The 23,120-nt window shown below is 38.0% G+C and overlaps 1 long non-coding RNA gene across 1 annotated transcript; it reads left to right on the top strand.

Annotated features, from left to right (window-relative positions):
* The first annotated feature begins 284 nt into the window (after positions 1 to 284).
* LOC142029451 (uncharacterized) lies at positions 285 to 16,848 on the top strand. Its single transcript, XR_012649925.1, has 3 exons — positions 285 to 903; positions 15,933 to 16,024; positions 16,628 to 16,848. It is a non-coding gene; the product is annotated as an uncharacterized LOC142029451 (long non-coding RNA).
* The last annotated feature ends 6,272 nt before the right edge of the window (positions 16,849 to 23,120 follow it).

Here is a 23,120-nt window from a genome sequence, read left to right as displayed (position 1 = left end):
GGTCTAAGTTTATTTCAAAAAAACAAGGAAGTCACAGGCCTCATTTCCGCTCAGTTTAACTTCTGCCCTTTGTTATATATTTTTTTTTCTCCTTGTAATAATTATTTTTTATTCTGCTGATTATTCAGAGTGGTGGGTCAGTAACTCTTGCCATTAGCTGAGGTAATACTACTCAGCTATTCCAGTTCCCTTTGCGATACTCTCTGACGTGTTGTCTTCCCGTCTCAGTCTACAAGCAGGTCTGGAGGGCAAAGTGGCCCAGGTGAAAACAAAACCGCAGCTATAATACTGACGGTCGTGCAACCGCACCAGAGATGAGCTAATTCTGCCTTGGCAGAGCTGGGGCCAGAGGCAATGCAGTGGATCTCTGGCAGCTGCATTTTTGCCAGAGAGAACTGATAAAAAGATTTTTGGAGTGAAATTCTAAAGGAGCTGCATCAGGAACTCCCCAACACAAATAACAGGCTGTCAGCACCGGTGTCATTTCATCTGTGCTAATATTGCAGATGTTACAGGAGCACAGAATATTCAGTTGCAACTATCCTGACTTTACCGAGGTTATATACACACTTTTACAGAGCGCTTAGTTAAAGTCTTCCTGGCTTATCTGTTAACACAGGGAATGCTTGCTGTAGGAATGAAAAATAATGAGAGTAAATTGCAATACTAAAATTAAGCAGAAAAAAAGCCTTTTGAAGTATTGCCCTGTGGGATTAGCATAGACTAGTTTGGTCAAGTTTGGGAAGTGTTAGAAGACGGAGGATCTGAAAATGCGGAGAATCTCAGTTCTGACATGAGAGAAAAGGCATTTTACCCATCTCATCACTTACAGATGTAACACTGAGCAAGACAGAGGCAAACCTTCTAAAGGATTTCGATGTGGAAAAAAAATGTGACAAGCAGGTAAGCTAAGTATTATTCATGCTATTTCAACATTTTAAAGGCATGTTTTCTCCTAAATGCTTTATCTAATTAAATAGTATGTGCTTTACTGAGCTGGCTAGCTCCTGGGTGCCTCTGAGAGAGCAGCACTGCGGGAGAGGTGCAGGGAAGCCGGGCCACTCTCGCCAGCTGAACGAGACCAAAATGCAAAATATTGGTCTGGAGGTTTCTGCTCTGGGAACCTGACAACCAGAGGCCTGCACTACAGCTGGCAGAGAGTCCTGTTGGACTGGAAAATGTGCTCTGCATACCAGAAAATGGCTAGGAAGAACTAAGGGCTAGTTTGCAACATTTAGGTGTAGCCATTATTAAGGAATGATGCAAATTCTTTCTTCCAGGAGGAAGCACCGGGGAACGTGCCCACATATTGCTTTACCTTCCCATAGCAATGCCACCTTGCACGGGGTGGTTCACACTGCTTACCCAAGTGTGAAAGGCTGGACTCGCCCTCTCTGAAAAGCCTGTTTTTTTCTGAGGAGATGGGGATGGGGTAAAGCTTGTGTTCCTCTGGGGGCAGAGCGAGATTCCCTCTGACTGTCCCAGGGACTTTGCAAGAGTGACCTGTACCTCTTCTCTGCTTTTTCTGATTTGAGTCTAGTTAAATAAAAGGTTTATCCCATAGTCTTTAAGCTTAATGGAACTTTTCCTCCCCTGTTTTCAGTACGATCTCAAGCACTTGCTACCGAAGGCAGTTTTAAAAAAAATTGCTTATGTAAAAATGGGTGATTCATGCCTCTGTATACATAAGCACAATGGTGGGTGAAACCCTTGTCCTCTCCTTTTTCTGTCATAGCCAGCCTACGCAGACATAACTAGTAACTATGAAGAATAAAGTAAAAAAAAGTAAAAAATACTTGTAGGCAAATGGGGACTCCCTACATTGTTCACTTCACATTATGAAGAGGGCTTTAAAGTGGACAGAGAAGACAATCCATCTATGACATGAGTCCTTTTACAGTGCCTGTGTTATGTAAAATGACCTTTGTGAAGAAAAGAATCAGGCCAAAAATGTTCAAAAATCACCATTTCTGGTATGTAATGCTTATAATAATTCATGAAGACCGGTAGTATGAAATGCTAAAAGGCATCTAAGGGAAAGGATGTTCTTTTTAAGTTTTACAGCTCAAGAGAAAAACATGGGAAATACTGAGTGCAAACCTCAAACCAACTGCTAGCACAGAACTGATGCTCAGTTACACATGTTAAAAGGCCATATGTGGCACTATTGTTAAATTAACACTTAGAGTTGCATGGTCATGTTCTGGGTTTTTGCATGCATTGAAGGCTGTATATTGATTTGCTCATGATGCTGCCACCTTCAGGAATTGCGTTTTATGTAAATTTAAAGTAACTGTAGTTGTGAGATGAAATAGCTCTAGCGGTAATCTAAGTTTATCTAATTTGCCAGGTATGTAAACCACCTTAGATCCACACTGGATTCCCTGTTCATCTGATAGATCATCTGAATTTAGCCTTCATAGTCTAAGGCTAAGAAATTCTGAGGCAATCTAAGGCTGGTTCAATTGGTGTGCTGAGGGACTGGGTAAGGGTGTGCCATGTTAAGCAGGTATAAAAAGCTATATGAATGTGTAAATTAAAGTAAATCAACTCCACTTTTAAATTACTCCTGCTCTGTGTATATATTCCACCAGATGGATCAAAAGGGTTAGGTGTTCAAATGTGTCTTGGAGGCACAGACTGTAGCAAAAATAGGTGTGGAACTGAAATGAGCAAAAGATACTTTTTCCATCCCTTTGAACTATTGGAGACTTTCAAACGAGTCCTGTACTGCACTGAATGAAAAGGGATCTTCCAAAGTTGGAAATGCCGTTCACATCAGAATTGTAACTATGGTAGCCCCGTAGTTAGTAGACTTTGATAGGATGTAAAATATAGTGATTTCAGTTCTTGCTTTGAATAATTAAGAACAAAGATTTGTCCCAAGGTCTTTCCTATTCCAAGAAAGTAACCTAATCAGTTGGCTGTTTTGAATGTGCCTTGCTCAGGCTCTTCTATTAGGTCTGTTTAACATATGAGTGAATCTTGCAAAAACTATGTTCACAGTATCACAAGGACCAATTTTAACTTATCTAACTTTTTGGTGTCTGTGATGTAGATGTCTACGTCTGAGCTAGTCACACAGGCAACCTAGGGTCACCTAGTCACCATCTGTAGTCAGTGGAAGTAGAGTAAATACATCAATGCCACATAGGGCAAAATTAATCTGACCAAGCGTAGGCACCTGGTTTAGGATGAGACATATCCATCAACTATGGGCCAGATCTCTGCTGACTGTAAAAAAGCCTAAGCTCAGGTGTTTGTATCGGTGTAGTAAACATTCATTTAGTCAGATGCACCTCACACAATTCCCCACATTAAGTAAATTTCAGGGATTGGTTATGATACTTACCTTGGGTGTTTGGGAACAAAGGTTAAATGTTTCCTTTACTAATTTTCTCACATCCTCCTAACCTATCAGACCTGGTCCACACTGTGAAAACAATTAAATACTTTTTGGTCAGCAAGCCTGATTCTATGATTGATCTGATTTTTGTGGGATATAGCTTCAACTTGGGCTTGTAAGGAAGTATTGTCCCAATTCTTTCTCTGTCCTTTAAACCATGTTTCAGCTGAAATAAAAAATTGCATGTATATATTTTATTACTTAATTTTCCTACAAATTTGCTCAAAAATTGAAACTTTCCTGCAAAACTGAGTGTATGCCGTAAGAAAAGGCTTTCAGCTTATGAAAGGTATTTTTTTTAATATCAGAAGTAGAATTCATCCTTCCTTACTTTCACTTTTAAAAAATTTCATGTAATGCAGTATTAGGGCATCTACATATCATAACTTTAAAGTTATCATAAGAGAAAAAATGTAAATATCATGAAAATTATTATTATTCTTTGTTAGCCAGTCCCTATCTTACGCTGTTCATTTTCCAGATAATATAGTAAACAGAAAGTTAATTATCTTATAGGAAGAAAAAAATCCCCAACAACCCTGTAATATCCTTGTGTACCCTACAGATTTTACCTGCTTCAAACATCCGATGATCTCAGTTTCATGATTATATATAGGTTCCTAAAAAAAGACTTTGCTTTGAACTGCTTGAAATGCAACATAAAAGAACTACACACTCCAAATGCAGTATTAACTTGGCTTGCTATAATATTGGAAGGTAGCATGTGGATAAATTAATTATGGGACAGAGAGTTTGTGTCTGGCCCAAGGCTATACCACAAACCCAAGAAAGCCCAATTTAACTTCTTGCTTAAGCCAGAGGGATTCTTTCTGGTGACTTCAATAGGAATTGGCCTGGATCCAGAATAGAAAGAGAGGATGCTATCAGGCATCAACCGCTTTGCCTTGATAGGAACCTGAGACATGTTTTTGAAGAGTTACTTTCAACAGCAAGGGAAGAGTCTTGATGATGTAAATACATGGATGCAGCCTCACACTCACATACTTCACCTTTGGAATCTGAAACAAACAGGTTGCAATATAAGTTTTAAGATATTGCCCTTTCCTTTATTATCTGACTGCAACTTCTGTTGTGGCAGTATTACACCTCAGGTCTAACAAACAGCATTGTTTTTTTCTTTTTGATGTGTGAATTTAAGAAAAAGAGTATGAATGAAGGTGGAAATGGCAGAGGAATCTGATCAGCTGTAAAATCTGTGGAATAATAACAATTTTCATTTTAGTATCTTCTAATAGGAAGAAACATTTTGTAGTTACAGGGCAATGTTTTTGTCTTCTCCAACACCAACAGATAATTTTGTTGATTGCACTTTTCTAAGTCACTATATTTTATACAAGAATTCATAGAAAGAGAAATAAATACAAATAAAGACAAATGACAAGGCAATCCAGAAAAACTTCAAATCCAAAAGTTATATACATTTTTATAAATACTTTTTATTTCTGTTAAGAATCTGAAAGTTGTGCTAAAAAGCTTGGATGTGAGTTAGCTCATGGAATATGGCCCTTTGGTTTCACAGTTACATGCAATAATAATAATTTTACTATGGGAAGGGCTAATTTCTATGTCCAATAGAAGACAAAAGATCCCTGCAAGGTACTTTCCAGTATAGTGGATTATGTCAACAACATGATTTCATTGTCCCAATATTACCACTGTATGCAATAACTAGTGTATCAAAGGTTTGGTGAAATGGTATCTCCAGTCTTTCATATTCAGGATATAAATATTTCTTTTCTTTTAGTTCTTTACTTTTCCCTTTGCAAGAAAAGGAGTAATCACTTTCTCTATAAATAAAAACATTAGAATGAAGAATAAAGAATTTTGTCAGGGGAGATTTCATTTCATACAGCAATTTGTTTAAAGTACAGATAGTTGCAGTCATAATTGAAATACGTGCTTTATTCAAAATGTGGAGTAATATTCATTCTTGCATCCACTAAACACACAAACAAACAAACAAAAAATCAGAAAAAAACCCCAGCCGTGTTTCTTACATTTTTGTTTTCTGGTCACAATGTATCTCTCAGGAAGCTAACAAAATGTATTCAGACTTTATATAAATCAGCAAGTATGCCTGGTTAGTTAAAACAATCCAAAATTTACAAAATGATATCACAAGTAGGTGAAATGGTACTTTAAGTTTATGGACCTCAGAAAGCATGTGGGTGAGCTGCAGTTTAACAAGCATCTGATAACAGGGGAATGTGGGGCCTGGTTTTGAGCCTTTAAAAAATGAGTGATGAGATCACAAAATAACGAATTAACCTGTTTTTCTGTAGGGAGAAAATAACTTATTATGAACAGGCAATCTAACTATAGGCAGAAATGAGACAAACAGTTAACATTGAAATTAGCCAGTCCAAATACAGGGGTACTTTAAGTAAGTCTCTTTTTTATATGCATTTCAGATCAGTTTTCAGATATATAAAGGTATGGACTGAGTGTAAGTCTACCAAATAATAAAATGCTTCTTTTTTCTAGAGACATGAATTTACTTTTATGAGTTTAGAGGCTGAAGCCCAAGGTCCAGGAGTTCCCATCTTTTATTCTTTCCCCTGACATCAATTACTTCTGCAACTGAAGAAGTGTGGCAAGACACACCGCTTCCCAGGATCTGGTTTTTTCCTCTGAAAACCAAACGGACCATATAACAGTATTTAAAAAGCCACTGTGAGTGCTCAAGTAGTTAATGTTTCTGCAATGCTTTAGGCTTCCCCAAAACCAGAGTTGCAAGTTATGGTATCCTATAAGTAATACAGAACTTCGCTATTTGGCAGTCATGAAAACCTTGAGGGCCTTCACACAGAGCCCGTTCAAGGCTTTTTGGAAATATATGCTTAATTTGGGGGGTGAGGATGGCTGAGTGAGGCGGAGGGGAAAGGGACTAGCATTAGGAGGCTGTTCCTGTGTCAAGGGGGGCCACTGGTGCTCTCAGAGAGCTCTACCTCTGCGGGAATTAGGAAGGGATGGGAGACATGGTCCAGGAGGGTGAAGGTAAGGAACGAAAGCTAGGCAGGCACACTGCCCATGTTGAGGGGATGGGAGATATTCATAAATGGCATGGAAAAGGGTCTCCCCCTGTTTTGTCTCAGACCACCTCTGTATAGAGATCCTCCCACAGATCCTCCCACAGTTTCACTTATCTTGAAATTACCTCCCTCTTCTTCTACTTTCTTCTTCCTGCAGCAGCTTTGAACAAGTTATGATGCCTCCTCTGGGTCTCCTCTTCTTCGGACTAAGCAATACAAGTTCTTTCAAACTGTTATCATAAGCCAAGTTTCTCAGGCCTTTGATCGACCTTGTAGCTCTCTTGTAGGCATCTTACAAATGACCCACATGAAATAAGCCTTATCAGAGATTAGGAGGTCAGAAAGTTGGGTTGTATGTCTTACAAACAGTGCTTCTGTTATTATATCAGGGTTATCAGGATAATAATAATTTTGTTGTTCCTATAGGTTGTTTTCTGCAGTAGTTGAAAACCTTGGATCCAATTCAGCTTGTGAACCTCAAAAACTTAGAGCCTATTTTGCATACCTGTTGATTAGTTAGCCATTCTCCATCTCATATTTGTGAAGCTAAGTATTTTTATGCAGAAGCAGTATATTTTTGACATAACTCACACAGGTGTAGTTAATTCCTCCTTTAAAATTTTAAAACTGCATGTATTGCTGAATAACGTTGAAGTCAAACTTACTGTTGTTACACTGAATAGAATTCATTCCCATAGATACAAATATTCCAGTAGTAAAATTGAATATGTATTTTATGTTTGCATGTTTTCATGTGGGTTGAATGGAGTACCTGAGTATGTGGAAATCATGTTAATAAATCACTACTAGCATTTGTACATCAACATGCATGTTGCAGCTTGGTTTTCATAGCATTCCACTAACACGGATCAGAGCATTCCTTACTCTTTTCAATACCTGTTAGCCTTGTTTAGGAGTACAACACATCTGCATATCTCTGGAAAAAAAAAAAAAGAAGGAAAAGAAAGCCTAAACTGGTATGAAAGCTTTTAGTCTTTACAGTTTTCTGAAGGTGGAATACATCTGCTGTTTGACATTCATTTACAGAATATTGTTTTCATTTGGCTTTTTGCAAAAAAGAGAGATAAGTAAGGGTGGGCAAAACTGGCTGGAGGTAGATTTGGTTTGCTAAATCATTCCTCCTGGATTTCATTTAACCACACAAAGGACAACTGAGTGTTTCAGATCTGAGTTGTATTTTCTATAATCTTTGAGGTAATGGTTATCATGAAAGTGATAAACATACCAGGAAAACATAAACAATGAAAAGGACAACTTGTCTTCTTCAGGTTTGATGTGGTTTGATATGGTGCAAATATGGTAAATTGTGAAGAAATGTTATCAGCAAGCTCTGGAGAACTTCAGAGATTGTGCAGAACCTTATGGCGTACAGACTTAAAAGACAGAACAAGATACTGCCTGTTGCTTAGCTTTGACTGAATAACACAGTCCAAGAAAACGCCAGAAAAATAGTCTTGACAAGTTACTCTCTACTTAATTGGCATGCAATCCAGTGTGTTTCATCATGCATATTAATATTTTTGAAGAATAGTGAGTAGGCTTGTTTCTCAGTTCACTTCGTTACTATCAGTGCTATCAAGAGCTGTTTCAAAAAAATCAACAGTATTATGCAGATCTAAAAGATGCAGTTGATGAGGAAACAAGGCCCACTGTGCTTACAGTTGTTCACAGAAGGTGCCATTAAGTAGTTATTCTCTACTCCATTAGTCTCTACTACATCTTTCCTTGTACAGTCATTTATAAAGTGAGAAGTAGCAATTATGTATTTCATATTACAAGTGTTTATAACTGTAATTATTTTCTGCACACTTTCCACAGGGAAAAATTCCTACCTAAGCTAGAGTCCTTGATTTGGAAGGTCATTTTGACTGAGTAAGGACTCTAGCATTTGAGTGTCAATCAAAATATTTTGGAGGACTGCAAAGGGAGTTAAATTGTTCTGGAGACATCTTCTTTTTTATTCTTCAAAGCATTTCCTGTCTGAAAGACTATGATAGCAAATGACATACAACATGGTCATGCTTATAAAGTAGGCATAGATGACAGTGCTCCTGATTGGCCCCAAATTATTCATTATGCATTACGCTGACTAATGGTACTAAAAGTAAGGAAAAAAATAGCTAATATTTCTCATATAAAATAAGTTACTGTAATCTTAGATGTAATTAACTCTTTCCTAAGAGTAATTTATTGGGATAGAAATAAACTATCTTCATTGACCATAATTAAATGAAAAATTAAAACTATGATACAACACATTAATAGTTTAATATCTCCTAAGATAATGTTCGAAGCTGCATCAGGGGAGGTTCAGACTTGACATTAGGAACCATTTCTATACTGAGAGGGTAGCCAAACACTGGAACAGGCTTCCTAGAGAGGTGCTTGATGGTCCAAGCCTGTCAGTGTTTAAGAGGCATTTGGACAATGCCCTTAAAAACATGCTTTAACTTTTGGTCAGCCCTGAACTGGTTGGACATTTGGACTAGATGATCATTGTAGGTCCCTTCCAACTGAAATGTTCTGTTCTGCTCTGTTCTGTTCTGTTCTATTCTATTCTATTCTATTCTGTTCTAAGATCAGTCATACCTCGAGATGCTTCTTTTTTATAATTTTTGTGCCATCAGCCATTTTTGGCTTCAGTTTGTAGAGAATGTGCTGTCACACTTGGAGAAAAATCTTTTGTTAATTATTATGACTAGAATTAAAAGAGAGAGGACCTTGAGCCTCATAACTGTCCCAGGAGGCTCAGCTGAGAAACAACTGTACTTAAAGACTGACAAAGAGTAATCAAACAAGAGATAAGGACTGAAATACTGTTGGGTGGTAACCAGACAAACACTAAAATCAATTTTTGACAAACATGTTTATCTTTTCAATACTTGGAAAGAAGCAAATATTAAACATAAAAGAAACTGACAGATCTCCTGCACTAAATGCAGGCTCAATTAATTATCTTCAAGTTTTTGTATAAAAAACATTGACAACTAATCTCTCATAGAACAAAAAAATTGTTTTGAAATGGTACTATAGATCAAAGAAGAAATATCTATCCTAAATGATCAAATATTAGTGTTAACTATACTATAAACCAGTGTATGAAGCAGTGAAAAGGCTACACAAAGGACTGCAACTATGAGCTTGTTTTTACATTCAATACCTATTCAGCAACAGAATGAGAAAAAATTATTTTGTCATGTGTTTTTATTACTGACAGGACATTTAAGTCACATTCCATTTGTTTTGGAGGAAGAAAAGCACAGAGAATTTGATGGGCTTCCATATCAGATATATTGAGGAAAAAACCACACTTGTAAACTACACACACAATCCAAAATGCCATTAAAAAGTTACAGTATTATAACTTTTGCATTTGTAGAAACACCGAATTTTCATTTGCTGGCTGAAGGGATATGATCTTTTTGTTATCTGTATTACTCATTCCTTCAAAAATAACGGCATGCTTTGCTTATTATTTCTGTGAACTTTAATTTTTACGGAAGCTGGTATCATACCAACAAGAGAAGAACCCTGCCACCTCCATTTGTTTTGCTGAGTGTTCTGTTTTTTCCTAGCTCTCACTCCAGAGTATCTAGATCTGTAGAGCTGTAGTTCTCCAAGGACTAAACAACACCTTAGATGACAGAGCAGCGAATGCACCCCAAGCCCTGCTCTGGCACCTCAGGTGGGCTAGGACAAGGCCAGCATTGCCAGCAGCTGGCCATGGAGCTGGATGCTTCCCTAGCGAAAACATGGAGATGGAGTCTACCTGGAGGAATTGCGTGGGAGGGGTGTTAGTATGTATTCCACTTACTTTATCAGTCCTAAATAGCCCAGTAAAATAGTATTAACAGCAAAGACCTATTGTTTACCTGACTACATAGAAATACTTCCAGAAGAAATGATTCCTGTTCATGAAAAAAAGTGCTTAGAAATACTTCTGGAATAAATCATTCTTGTTCACTAATCAAAGCAGATTTTTTTTAAATGGACATGTGATTACCAGTGCAGGAAACCTCTTACTTATAATAATATTAGTGATTTTTATATTTATTCTCATATGTATTGCATGTATGTTGCATATATGTTGTATACATGTATAAAAAATCCATATGTAAAAGACACATTTTCAAACAAATGAAAAAATATTTCTTAACTAACTTAGGTGACCAGTGTGCTCTATTTGCTGTCTGAAGGTGATAACCACATAGGGCAATAAAACATCGCACAGTCCTAAAATATTTCACCTAGCAAGCATGAATTGTTTTTAACACCCCAGAAGTGAACCGTGAGCCTCTTGTGAAGAAGTCTGCATCTGCAGCCATCAGCACAGCCTGGAAATCAGCTCTGCTTGCTTCTTTAAAGAGGTGATCACGGCATTAAGTGAAAAAGAATATGTAAAGAAGAGCCATGGAGCGTGGCCTAGCTAACCACAAGAAGTTAGGTACAATCTTACCTTTCTAAAGTGAATCTTATTTCAGACTCTTATGGACAAACCAGCTGGGACAAAGTAACAGCTTAACTCGTTTAACGAGTTCCATTTTATTTAGAGTAAAAGGTAAAGTTTACAATGAAGCCTGAATTCTCCTGTATTAACTCAGTCCTGTTATGCTCTCTAGTTCTTTGCCAGTTCTGCAATTACAAGCACCTCATACTAAAACAAATGCCGAGACATTTTAAAAAGGATAGAAATGGGGATGTCTGCCCCACCTTTCTGCTCATGGTTGCTTCCCCACAGCCGGGTCACAGAAGTGGACGTGAACCAGTTCCTCAGGCATTGCAGTTCACAGCCCAGCATGTTAACACCAACCAAAGTGGATGGTGGTTAATGCGCCCAACTGTGAATTACAGCAGCCAAACGCTGGCCCAGTCTTGCTGACTCTGTGAGAAATCTGAGGGGGGGAAGAAATTCTTACGCCTTCTGTTATCTCGTTCCTTATAGATTATAGAGGTTTCTCATCTTTTCCCACTAAGATTTTTTTGCTGACGGGCACCATCATTCTCAAACCTGTAACTGAGCGGGAATTGTGTTTTGACCAGGGTTTGCGCTGGAGCATGTGTCATACTAGGGCAGAATTTTATAGGCTGGGGTTTAGCAGAAGGGGGCAAATGAGGGAGAAAGAACAAAAAATAAATACTGGTTCTTTGAGCATGCAAGTGAAAAGTTCATGCTGGAGTCACAGCTTTTAAAAACCATATTTGAGAAATAGGGAAGCACACCACATGCACAGCAGGAACAGAAGACTATAAAAAGAGCTTTGCAGTGTGATTGGAAATAAGGCTAATGAGGAGACTTGAGGAGCAGGCTACCTCTGAGCTATGGGCTGGACAAATCACTCGGTCCTCCAGTTCTGTTGCCATCAACCCTGTTAGCAAAAGTTTTAGAGTGCTTGAATGTACGAATCCTGAACTAAAATGCTAACTGAAGTGGATTTTAGCTTACCAAAAGCATTTTGCGTGGGTCTTAAAAAGAAACCGCGTACTGAACATGTTACTGGGTATCTCAGCATGAGAGACTGCATGTAGCGAAGCAAAACCACATTCCCCTACTATTCAAGTCTTAAAAATTTTATTGCCCATTAAATATTTGTTTTCTCAGCCTGAAGCTGAAACCACAGCACTGTAAACATTGTTAACAAATGCTATTTGAGGTTTTGACTGAAACCTCACTCAGATGCGAGATTCATCGGACTTTCTCGGAGAATCAGTCGTGAGTCTGAGCACAAAAACAAGCCCGGGTCATGACAGGCTGCAAGTATCGTGCTGCTGGGGCTGAAAAGCTGTGTGGGCTTCTCTCTTCAGGAGGGAGGTGGGGAGTGCCCCCCACCCGGGATGTCCCTCTGGCTCCACTTCTCCCAGGCAAGTCCCACACCTGGGACTCTGCGTGCTGGAGCCATCATTGCTGAGCAGAGGGTGCAAGAAGAAGGAGTCACAGCTTTTTTTTGCAGTTTGAAATTAAGGAAAGTCTTCTATTCAGAGCCTCCTGGCATTCCATGGGATCAGAAAATCATCATTTTTGTCCTTAGAAATGTGCTTTTGGGTTGTTTTTTTTTTTTAAATAAAAATGGACAAAACAATTGAATTGATTTAAAAATGATCTGTTAAAAAAAGGGGAAACTTAATGTGTTAAAGCAGCATTTTTTTTTTTTAATACCTTTTTAGACATTTAGTCCAAGCCTAGTATGGAACTCCCTAGAGTTGACATTAGAGAATAAACCATTCCCTGTTTCTGATACAGCTGTGTAAAAGCTTCAGTGAAGAGAAATACATGCATATTCATGAGTTACATCTGGAAACAGGAGTATATGCCACTTCATTTTTGTTTGTAAGGAAAAATATTAGTGTATTTTTACCAGATATATTATAATATGGTCATCACAAAATGCTGAGGAAGTGTTGCTAAAAGGCTGTTTCTACCTACCTATTAAGCACTTATTTCACTGAAACTCCTGCATAATTTAGAAGGGATATTTATTATTCTAATTAGACTAAAACTCCTGCATAATATAGAAGGGATATTTATTATTCTAAATTAGTCTAGCTCATCAACATTTTATTTTTAAAGTAGTTTAATTTAAAAAAGTCAGAAAGTGTAAAAAATATTGCTTTTTGAATATGTCAATATCGAAAGCAAAATTAAATTAAAGTGCCCCCATCTTGAATTTCTCTTTGGGTGTGCAAGTTAGCCTGACTTCTTCAACACTCTAAAAGATATGAGAGAATTACAATTCACAGATACTTGCCTGATGATTTATCCACTAGTCAGATGGTTACTTCTTAGTGGTATCAACAGCATCAGTTCAGTAAATCTGAATATTTGTGTGGTGTGTGACTGAAGCAAGTTCAACAGCCCAGTCATACAGATACATGCAGATGTTATTGAAGAACTACAGATAGCAAAAAGTTAGCACTCACAACAATGTGTTGGGCCTATTTTAATAACTGAATACACAATGGTCTAGTAAACTTCTCAGTTCAGTCAGTGAGGAGACCAAGTTTCTAATAATTTTGTATGAGAATAATTTTTCTAATCATCCTAGAGCTTTAATACATAGTTGGCATACAGGTTTTTTTAAAAAATCAGAAGTAATCATTGCTACATAGGATGAAAGAAGCAAAGTCTTCTATTCTTGACAGTTTTCATAACAACATGGGCATTTCCCATGTATATTTGCAGAACTTAATGATAGAAGAGCTCTACAACATTAAGTATAAAGGTAGAAACTGTGATTTTTTTCTAAATTACAGTTACAAATTCATTCACTTGGGATATTACATTGGTATAAACAAGAGAAGAATGTAGCTAACAATCTTCAAAATGGCAAACAAATAACCAATTAATTCTATATTATTACAATTCTTATTGCATGTATAAGATAGAGAAGTTCAGGGATTTGCCCAAGGCCACAGGTAGAGCTGGAAATGCTTCAAGGATTAAAATGGAGGACAAACTGATTATCATTCAGTTCACACTTCTTGTAGACTGTCCAGCAAAGACCATATGCAGCTAGATGAGACACATGAGACTATTTGACCCTTTCTCTTATTTAATGAAACTTGTCAAAAAAAAAAAAGTGTATTATGTGTAAAAAAATAAATAAACATACACGTTGTAAACAATTAATTTATTTCATTTTAAAGTCTTTAACAACTGTACCTACTAAATAGGTCAGGTAAAGATTCTGCTCCGTCAGCACACTGATTGTTGTACACATTGTTCTGATGCCATCAAGAAAGAATGTGTCATTGGGTTTCATCTTTTACGTGAAAGAAAGAAAAAATAACAAATCCTAAAAGTGATTAAACCACACCAGAATGAACAATGGAGAAACATAATTGAATGGTGAGACTTAACAACATCTATTTTTACCATATATATATACACACATGAAAGATATATATACATGTATACATACACACACATATATATTTGTTGCAGTATGTATGCAAGAGTAAAGATTTTATCGCCTGCAACATCAGGATAACGCATAAACTCTATAACTTGGTTCTAGCTGTATAAAGACAGATCAAAGATTCAGCCCAGGTGTGGCTCTGGAGTTTCATTGCTCAAGGCTAATTATTCACAAAAAGTCCCCACCCTAGAGAGTTGTCTAGCAGGTTTATCTTTTGGCTGGTAGACATTTTAGAGAAGACACTACCTAAGCTCAGCTATTTTGTATGACACACTCCAGCATCCAAAAACAATGTCACAGATTTTATGAGATATTTGACCAACTGCAGATTACATGTGAATGTAGTTTTCTCTCCCAGAATCAGACAGGAATTTCCAAGACCTGGAGCTCATGCTGAGCTCTAATTAAAACCAATTTCAGTGAATAGGCGAAAGCACAATACTGTAAAGACTGCTAAAACTTTTAACTTCATAAAGAGCAAACCTACCAAAAACATTTATTCTGAACATGACCAAAATACATGAAACATACTACATACAACAAAATACCTCATTTAAGAATGCACCAACTATCATCATAGTTTAAAAAATGACTTTTACAGACCTTTTTTTAAAGACAGCCTCTACCTTTATTTGCTTATGATCAACTGTGATCAAGACTGCTCCAGTCTGTCTCAAAAAAACTCCGAAAGATTTATTGTCATAGCTACAAGGAGGATTAGCAAAGAAAAACAATAGCACTTTTATACAGATAATTACTCTGTTCTGGCCACCAAGTTAAAGCTAAAGCAGCAGAGACAGTCCTGTTTCCTGTTGCAGTGCTCTGAATCTGTTCAATGTTTTCTTTCTGGATTTCTTTCTAATGGTACAGCTGGACCATTCAGGAACCTCACTCAATTATTTGAGCAAGAACTCTATAGAAAACGTTAACCTTATTTCTCAGTAGTAGCAGCCCATTTATTAAAATGGTTACCAATATTTTATTTAAACAAACTATTTTTTCCTAGCAGTCAAGATTGTGCGGACACTAGTTCTGCCTGTCTCTGCTCTTATTTGAAATATGTTTTTTTTTTTCTCCTTGCTGCCCTGGTATTTCTATATCTACCAGTTAGAAATGTCATGATAGTACTGAAAAGTACTAGCATCTGTCACTTATAGAGTTTTCAAGAGGTAAGTAAGCTAAGCCATCAATTTGCATGAATATTTGAATTTAACAATAAAAGCTGAGATTCTTACTCAGTAAAAATTCTCCTGGAAGACAATACAATTTCCATCTGACTCAGGAATGAGTAACAATTTCACAGAAGAGGACATCTGAGGAACTTTTCATCTTCCAATAATATTACAAACATCAACAAATCAATAAAATGTTTGTAAGGAAGGTGTTATGTTTTGGGATGTAGATACTTTATTAGAGGAAAGAGACATATATGTGAGTGATTAGGTAAGGTCTTCCTGGGATCAGAAAGGCTGGGTTTTTAATGCTGTGTTTAGTCCACTATATTACACCTGCCATAAAATATTGCATCCACTTATTAAGGGCTATCCCTGCATAGAGAGAGGCTGACTGGGTCACTGGACAGGATGCTCTGGTATGGCCACAGGCCACCAAAGACTGGCTTCCTCTTTAAGGTAGGTAGGCAACTATCCTCTTCCCTCTATAAAAGCAATATTTTAACCAATTAACTTTATTAGGTGGTTATAACTCCCATGAATAGGTAAACAGAAACTGTTTCTGTGTTTTGTGGCTTCACAGGATTCAGCCTTTCAGGAAGGTGGAATCTGTGTCGAAATGTCAATGCATTTAGCACTTTTGATACCAATGAGAAAGCTTGGTATGAGTTTTTTAGCAGAGTAAAAATAAAGTTGTAATAAATTAAATAACACTTCTTGAGGTAATTCTGACTCCAGGTGTGATTCACCCTTTTGTTCAGTTTGTGCATTAGCTTGGCTATTTGTATCAGATTAGAAGATCACAAAGACCCCATCCTTCCTTTACACCGATGAATTAATTTCTTCCTCAGTTCCCATCTATGAGCTGTGTAATTGGAAAAATATTGTATTACTACACTTTGGATGGCACTTTCTGAGCAGACTAATGTATTTTTAAGTTCTTTTTTTTCAGTTCAACAATATGATATACAAGAATTCGAATAGTAATAGTGTGAAGTAGCTTAATCTTCCTGCTATTTTTACATATGTATTTATGTACATGCTCTCCTCACTATGTTACAGCTGGGCTTTTGGCAAGAGTACAGCTTTCTGGAAGTCCAACAGAAAACAGTAAGTTCAAAGAGATTCTTCATTAGGGCATCAGAACAACTTCTGTAAGTGACAGCAGCTTGGAGGAGGAAGTGGATGTTACCTGGGATCTCAGGAACGGGAGCATGAGACTGCCTTGATCCATCAGACCAGGGGTTCATCCTAACAAACACAGTCTTGGCATAGATGGAGAAATAATGTTATTTGAAATAAATAAGAACTTTAAAAACTTGATTGTGTTATCATTTACTTGATTTTGGGTCTTGTGTGTGATATGAGACTTGCGAGTGATGAGATGCTTAAGATGGCTTCAATAGGAGCAATCAAGTGGTCTTCTAGCTATAATGTAGGCTGTTAATAAGGATTTTGATGACCACCCATAAGCGCCAATGGTTAAAATGCAAAGTCTTGTGAAGAAGGCATATGGATAGTGATCTGAAAGTTAATCACAGACTATTAGTTATTCTATATTAATTATTAGTACTTTTCTGTTCAGTAAAATGAAGACACTGAAAAAGTGTATAGGAGTAGTCTCTGTCACTTGATGTCATACCATTAGTGAAGTCTTTTTTGCAACTATCTAATAGCAAAAGGCTGGTCTAATTTATAGCACATGCTATGTAAGGAAGTTAGATATAAGCTACCTGACCTTGGGCTCAAATACATGTGGACTATCATAGCTTGCATGCTGGGTAACTCCACTCAGATGGGTGGGGATTAAATAAACACTAAATAAATGGTGTTTATAATAGCTTATACTTTGTTTAGTGTAAATAACTCTAAATAAACATCATATAAAACAGCGTAACAAGATGACACAATTTACTTGTGGTGTTGTCCACAGCACATGTATCACTACTTCCTCTGGGAAAAGGGAAAGGAGGGAGAGGAGGAGGCAGCAGAGAGCTCTCTCAGGGACACAGTGCCTCCTGAGGGTACCCGAAAGGTGAGCTAGTGCTCACTGGCTCAGAGATCTGACCTGAAATGTTTGTCACGCTAGCATGGAAATAGCAGGAAGGAGCTGATGTTGTGCATAAATATGTGAACATGTGTAGTTCACTTGTGTACACGTGGAATTGGAGACAGAAAATCAGAATGTGAAGAATTTTGTAGACTAAATGTGACTGCAGATTTCTAGTTTTCTTTTAAAGTTATGTATTTTGGATGGGAGAGGAGGGAAAAGAAGCAGTGCAGAAAGAGAAACTGGGCTATATGAATACACAGTGTTTTCAGGAACTTTGCAAGTATTTAAGAAGTTAAAGCTGCTAAATAAGAACCAGAATGTTAATTTTTTCATGAGCTTCTGCAGATGACACACCTTATTTTAACTGATTATTATACAAATCATGAACTATGAAGATAATTGCTTCCCTGGCCAAATGACAAAGGAATTCTTATTTCCAGTATATGCCCTGTTGAATGCCGAAGGCATTGTACATGCTAAGGCTAATGCTTTGCTGTATAATAGACACCTACTGATTAGTAGTTCTCAAGCTTAATTTGGTTATGGTATGATAAATTAGGGAGTGTCTTTCTAAGTAAAACTGACATAATGCTTTTTTTCCACTGGAACTAAAATAAATCTGTGCTTCCAATACAGCACCTCCAGAAAAGTTAATTAGATTAAAATTAAGGCATCTTTTGCATTTCATGTATTTGACAATTTTAAAAAATGATCCCATTCTTCTCATGTTTGAATGTTGTGCCTCTCTAATTGTTTTCCAAAGTTGCATTAAGCACAATGACAACCAGGCTCACGTGTGGCTCTTTTGCCTATATTTCTCCTCAGGGGAATTAATGGTTTTTTTTCTTTACATTCTACTAATGTTTTTATTTGTAAGAAGCCAAAGAAGACTGCCTTTAATGATTTGGCTTCAGTATGGGATACACACATTTCTCTAGTTTGAACCCTAGCAAAAGGGAGGAAACTAAATGCATTTACCTGGGGGAAGTTTCTGAGAAGCCTGATGCTGGAGTGTCACTGTAAAGGGAAAAGACGATGATTATACAGATGGTGTCTCACTGGTGACGGGGGATGAGAGAGAGCATAATGTCTGCTGCTGGAATGAGAGTGGGCTCTCTGTTTTGGGGAAAGTTTGTAACAGAGAGAGAGGGAAGTGTTTTTATATGCCTTGGACCTAAGCAACTGCCCAGCAATCAGCTAAGGCAGGAAAGCACATGCAGCTGGCTGTTATTGTGTCTGGATATGTAGCTCTTTCTCGTGCTTGATAAAGATTGAAGAGCTTTTGAACCCTTGCCAAAAAGATACCTGTGTGACTCAAATCAAGTGTTTCCTTGAAAGATGAGCTACACAGCTTGAAAGCCTTTGAGATTGAGGCTGTGAGAAAGAACAAGAATTCGGGAACTGGGTCCAGCTTAATCCAGTGGGCTTGGGCAGTCCCATATCCCGCAGCAGGCAGGACTCCACGCCGAGCAGGTGACCACAGTAAGGCCCTGAGGTCTGCTCAGATGAGCAGATGCTGAGGAGCCTGGTGGATCCCCGAGGTGTGCACAGCAACTTGGTATAAAATGTTTCGAGATTAGTGGTTTTACACCTGTTTACCTGCCCTAAATATCCTCTGAATATCCTCACTAAAGCATAAGGACAAGAAGCCAAATTACTGCAGAAAATATGTAAAATGCATGCCAGAGCAAATACATGAACCATGCAAAAAATATTTGTGCAGGCAAATAAGGGGCTTTACAGGCATCAAAGCAGTAGGAGGGAGAAACTTTACACCATCCCCTGTGACATGTTTGCACTGTGCTGTTCATGTGGGAGTACTTACCAAAAATCAAAGGTTACCTTTCAACAGAGGAATAGAATAACGTATTCACACATAGCCTTATTATTCCCACTTAGCTAGAAGATAAATATAACTGTTATTTATATATTTTGTGGATTCTGTCTTTATATTTGCGGGTCACACAATGAAACCCCACAGATATTACATTACAGACTCCACTTTAAATTTAATATCCCGTGAGGACAATAAGGCTCATATGATGAGGAGAAGGTGAGTCTTTGGTGTTCCTACCATTACTGGCCTAGTACTATAAGAATATCAAAATAAAATTGAGTCAGCACTTAAATCAGTGGTATTCCTGTAATGGAGGTTGTAAATCAAGCCATATAACTAGCATATATGTCTACACATATTTCAGCTTGGCTTCTCTAGTAGACAAGCATTGTCTCAGCAAAGATGTGAAAGAATTATTTGAATTTCATTAATAACTATTTTTAGTTATTAATAAGCAAGTTATTAAAAGCATGAGTGAAAAAGAAGAAGGAAGGAAAGAGACAAATGCCCAAATGATAAATACATGAAAAGCAGAATCCTTTTCTAGTTACAGAAGCACAGAATGGTTGAGATGGGAAGGGACCTCTGGAGATTGCCTAGTCCAACAACAGTCAAGCAGAGTCATCTACAGTGCATTACCCATGACCTAGTCTTATGCTAGGTACTTTAATTTATCAAGAAAACATTCCCTACTATTGGATCTATTATCTCTCTAGCTTTCTATAAGATTGGAAGTTATAGGTGGATGTTAGGAAGGATGCATCATCTACCCTCCACAGCAAATACCAGCTATCATTCTTTCTTGATAAAAGTTTTTAATATGAAAGTACCATTACAAATGCTTAGAAAACTATCCAGATTTACCCATTAGGCAGTAAGACATAGATTCTACCACTGACTTTTGAAAATTGCCATGTGGCTGAAGACCACAGGACATGCATAATGAAGCCTGAGTAGCTGCGAGGCCTGAGTAGCTGCAAGGCAGAAGTCAGGATGTGATAGTACGTCCCAGATCCCCACTGTCCCATTTTGGGTACAGCTGGTGTGGGTGTGCAGCTGAGCTGCAAGGTGACCCAGAAGTCCCTGCTGACTTGCCTCCACCCAAATCATCATGCTGCTGTAAGTCCATTCCTTCATTCTTCACTTTGGGGCCCAAAGTTAATGGAAGAAGTTTTAGAAGAATGGAAGAATTGCAGGGATTTGAATATTTATTACTGGTTGAAGAAGGAATCAATTGATCAGGAAAGGCTGCAATGAAAAGGGCAGGGACAATTTATTGTTTCAAACAAAAAAAAATTTTGTGTAAAAAACAAATAAAACTTTGCAGCTCTATAGCACCTTGAAACCAAAGCTCTCCTAGTTGGAGAGAATCGAGTTGAATAGTCTAAGTTGGATAAATTTATCATCCTTGACAAATGTAGAAATGAAACAGAAACCAAAACAAGGTCACATTTGACATTCAGACAAACATGTCAAAAAATATCTATTATCTTGTCATCAGTACTGCTTTATTAATGAGTAACAAATAATTGCATAGTTTTTCCAAAAGGCTGAAATCTTGCTTCTCAGCATTCTCCTTACATGGTAAAAATAAGACACCTGAAATGCCCATCATTTGCCATCAGAAATAATTACTGATGCTATTTGTTTAAAGTGTTCTGTACCTAGACTACAGAATGACGAATCAATCCTGATAGAAGTCAATACTGCTTTGTATCAGAATGTTCCATGAAGTCTGTTCAGCACAAGGACACTGTATTATTTAAAATTTTAAAACAAAACCTACTTAGAACATCTATGTGATGCCACACAGTGTGTGTTGATACCTGAGCTAACACATGTTCATAGGCACATAATAGCACCATGAAGAAATACTAGGTAAGGTTTTGAAATGGCATAGCAGCTTTTCAGCTAGTTAGTCTGAATACAATGTGCCACTGATGCAGTTAACAGTGCTAGCTCAGTACTAGTCCAGGGATTTCTGCTCTACTGCACAGTTGTCGTGGTTTAACCCCAGCCAGCAATTAAGCACCACGCAGCTGCTCACTCACTCCCCCCCATCCAGTGGGATGGGGTAGAAAATCAGGTAAAGAAGTAAAACTCATGGGTTGAGATAAGAATGGTTTAATAGAACAGAAAGGAAGAAACTAATAATAATAATGATAACAATATTAAAATGACAGCAGTAATAATAAAAGGATTGAAATATACAAGTGATGCACAGTGCAATTGCTTACCACCCACCGACTGACACCCAGTTAGTCCCCAAGCGGCAATCCCCCAGCCCCACTCTCCCAGTTCCTATACTAGACGTGACGTCCCATGGTATGGAATACCCTGTTGGCAGGTTTGGGTCAGGTGCCCTGGCTGTGTCCTGTGCCAACGTCTTGTGCCTCTCCAGCTTTCTCGCTGGCTGGGCATGAGAAGCTGAAAAATACTTGACTTTAGAGTAAACATTACTTAGCAACAACTGAAAATATCAGTGTATTATCAACATTCTTCTCATACCGAACTCAAAAACGTAGCACTATACCAGCTACTAGGAAGACAATTAACTCTGTTCCAGCTAGAAACCAGGAAAACAGTACAGTCTTCCCTGTAATGTTATGCATGTTACATTATTTAGGTACTTTTACAAGTTTCCTGGTTGTACATACAATTTCATATAACTCAAATAGATTCACACTGAATAAATGTAAAAATAGACTTTGTGTAAAGCATCTGGAATATGTGCAAAATAAATTGGTTAATTCTAGATCTGTTCCTTGGTCTAACCAAGGCTGCTTGCAGACACCCAGTTTTAGGATTGGGATGATAACCCCAGAGAATTAACATTTTTTACCCTTTCCTTCCTCCTTTATTGGAGGATGGGTTGGAAGGTGGAAGGAACAAAAGAAAAATTCCCTGTTGCTGTTCATGGTTTTAGTGTGGGCAGGCTTAGCATGCTCTCTTGTGCCTTGGAGCAGGACCCTGGATATCAAACTTTTCTTTCCCATTCGGCTCCCTCGCCAGAGGTGACTCCAAGGTTCAGCAGGGACTCAAGCTCTGGTAGCCGGTTTTCCTGGCCCTGCAAACTGTACCAAACCCACACTGCTTTGACCACACATGTGAGAGAGGTGAAGGATCAGGGTGCTCTGACTAGCTCCCGGCGGAGCGCGCAGCGGTTTCCTACAGACGCCTTACCCCGTCATCGGACAAGGCAGGCCCCAATGGAGGAGCTGCCTGGGCAGCAATGACTCCTTTGCTTTTTCCCTTTACCAGGGCTTTTGGGCACACAGCAACCGCCACAGCAACACCACTTTGCTGTCAGTCTATTTGTAGAGCAACCCTGACAATGAACCCCAATACGACCACAAAAGGGACATGCCTGACCATCCCCAAGACAGAAAACCCAAGAGGAGGGATGGCGTTTCCTGCAGTGACAGCACTGCACACTGAGGGTGGAGAAGTAAGCCACAAAAGGGATGCTGACTATAAAACCATGCCACTATTTCCTTGATGCCAATTTTTTAAATGCTTTCCTCAGTAACGCAGCTAATTCTCCAGCTCCCTGGCAAAATCTACAGTGCGGTTTCTCTCTGTGGCACTCTCTGAAAAATAAGTTTTAATGATGACTGCAATATAAAATGCAATCAAATCATTTGGCTAGAGTTAATCTTGATCCA

This window comes from Buteo buteo, chromosome 3, assembly GCF_964188355.1.
Source record: "Buteo buteo chromosome 3, bButBut1.hap1.1, whole genome shotgun sequence".
Classification (NCBI taxonomy): Eukaryota; Metazoa; Chordata; class Aves; order Accipitriformes; family Accipitridae; genus Buteo; species Buteo buteo.
This window is presented reverse-complemented; position numbering and strand designations above follow the sequence as displayed.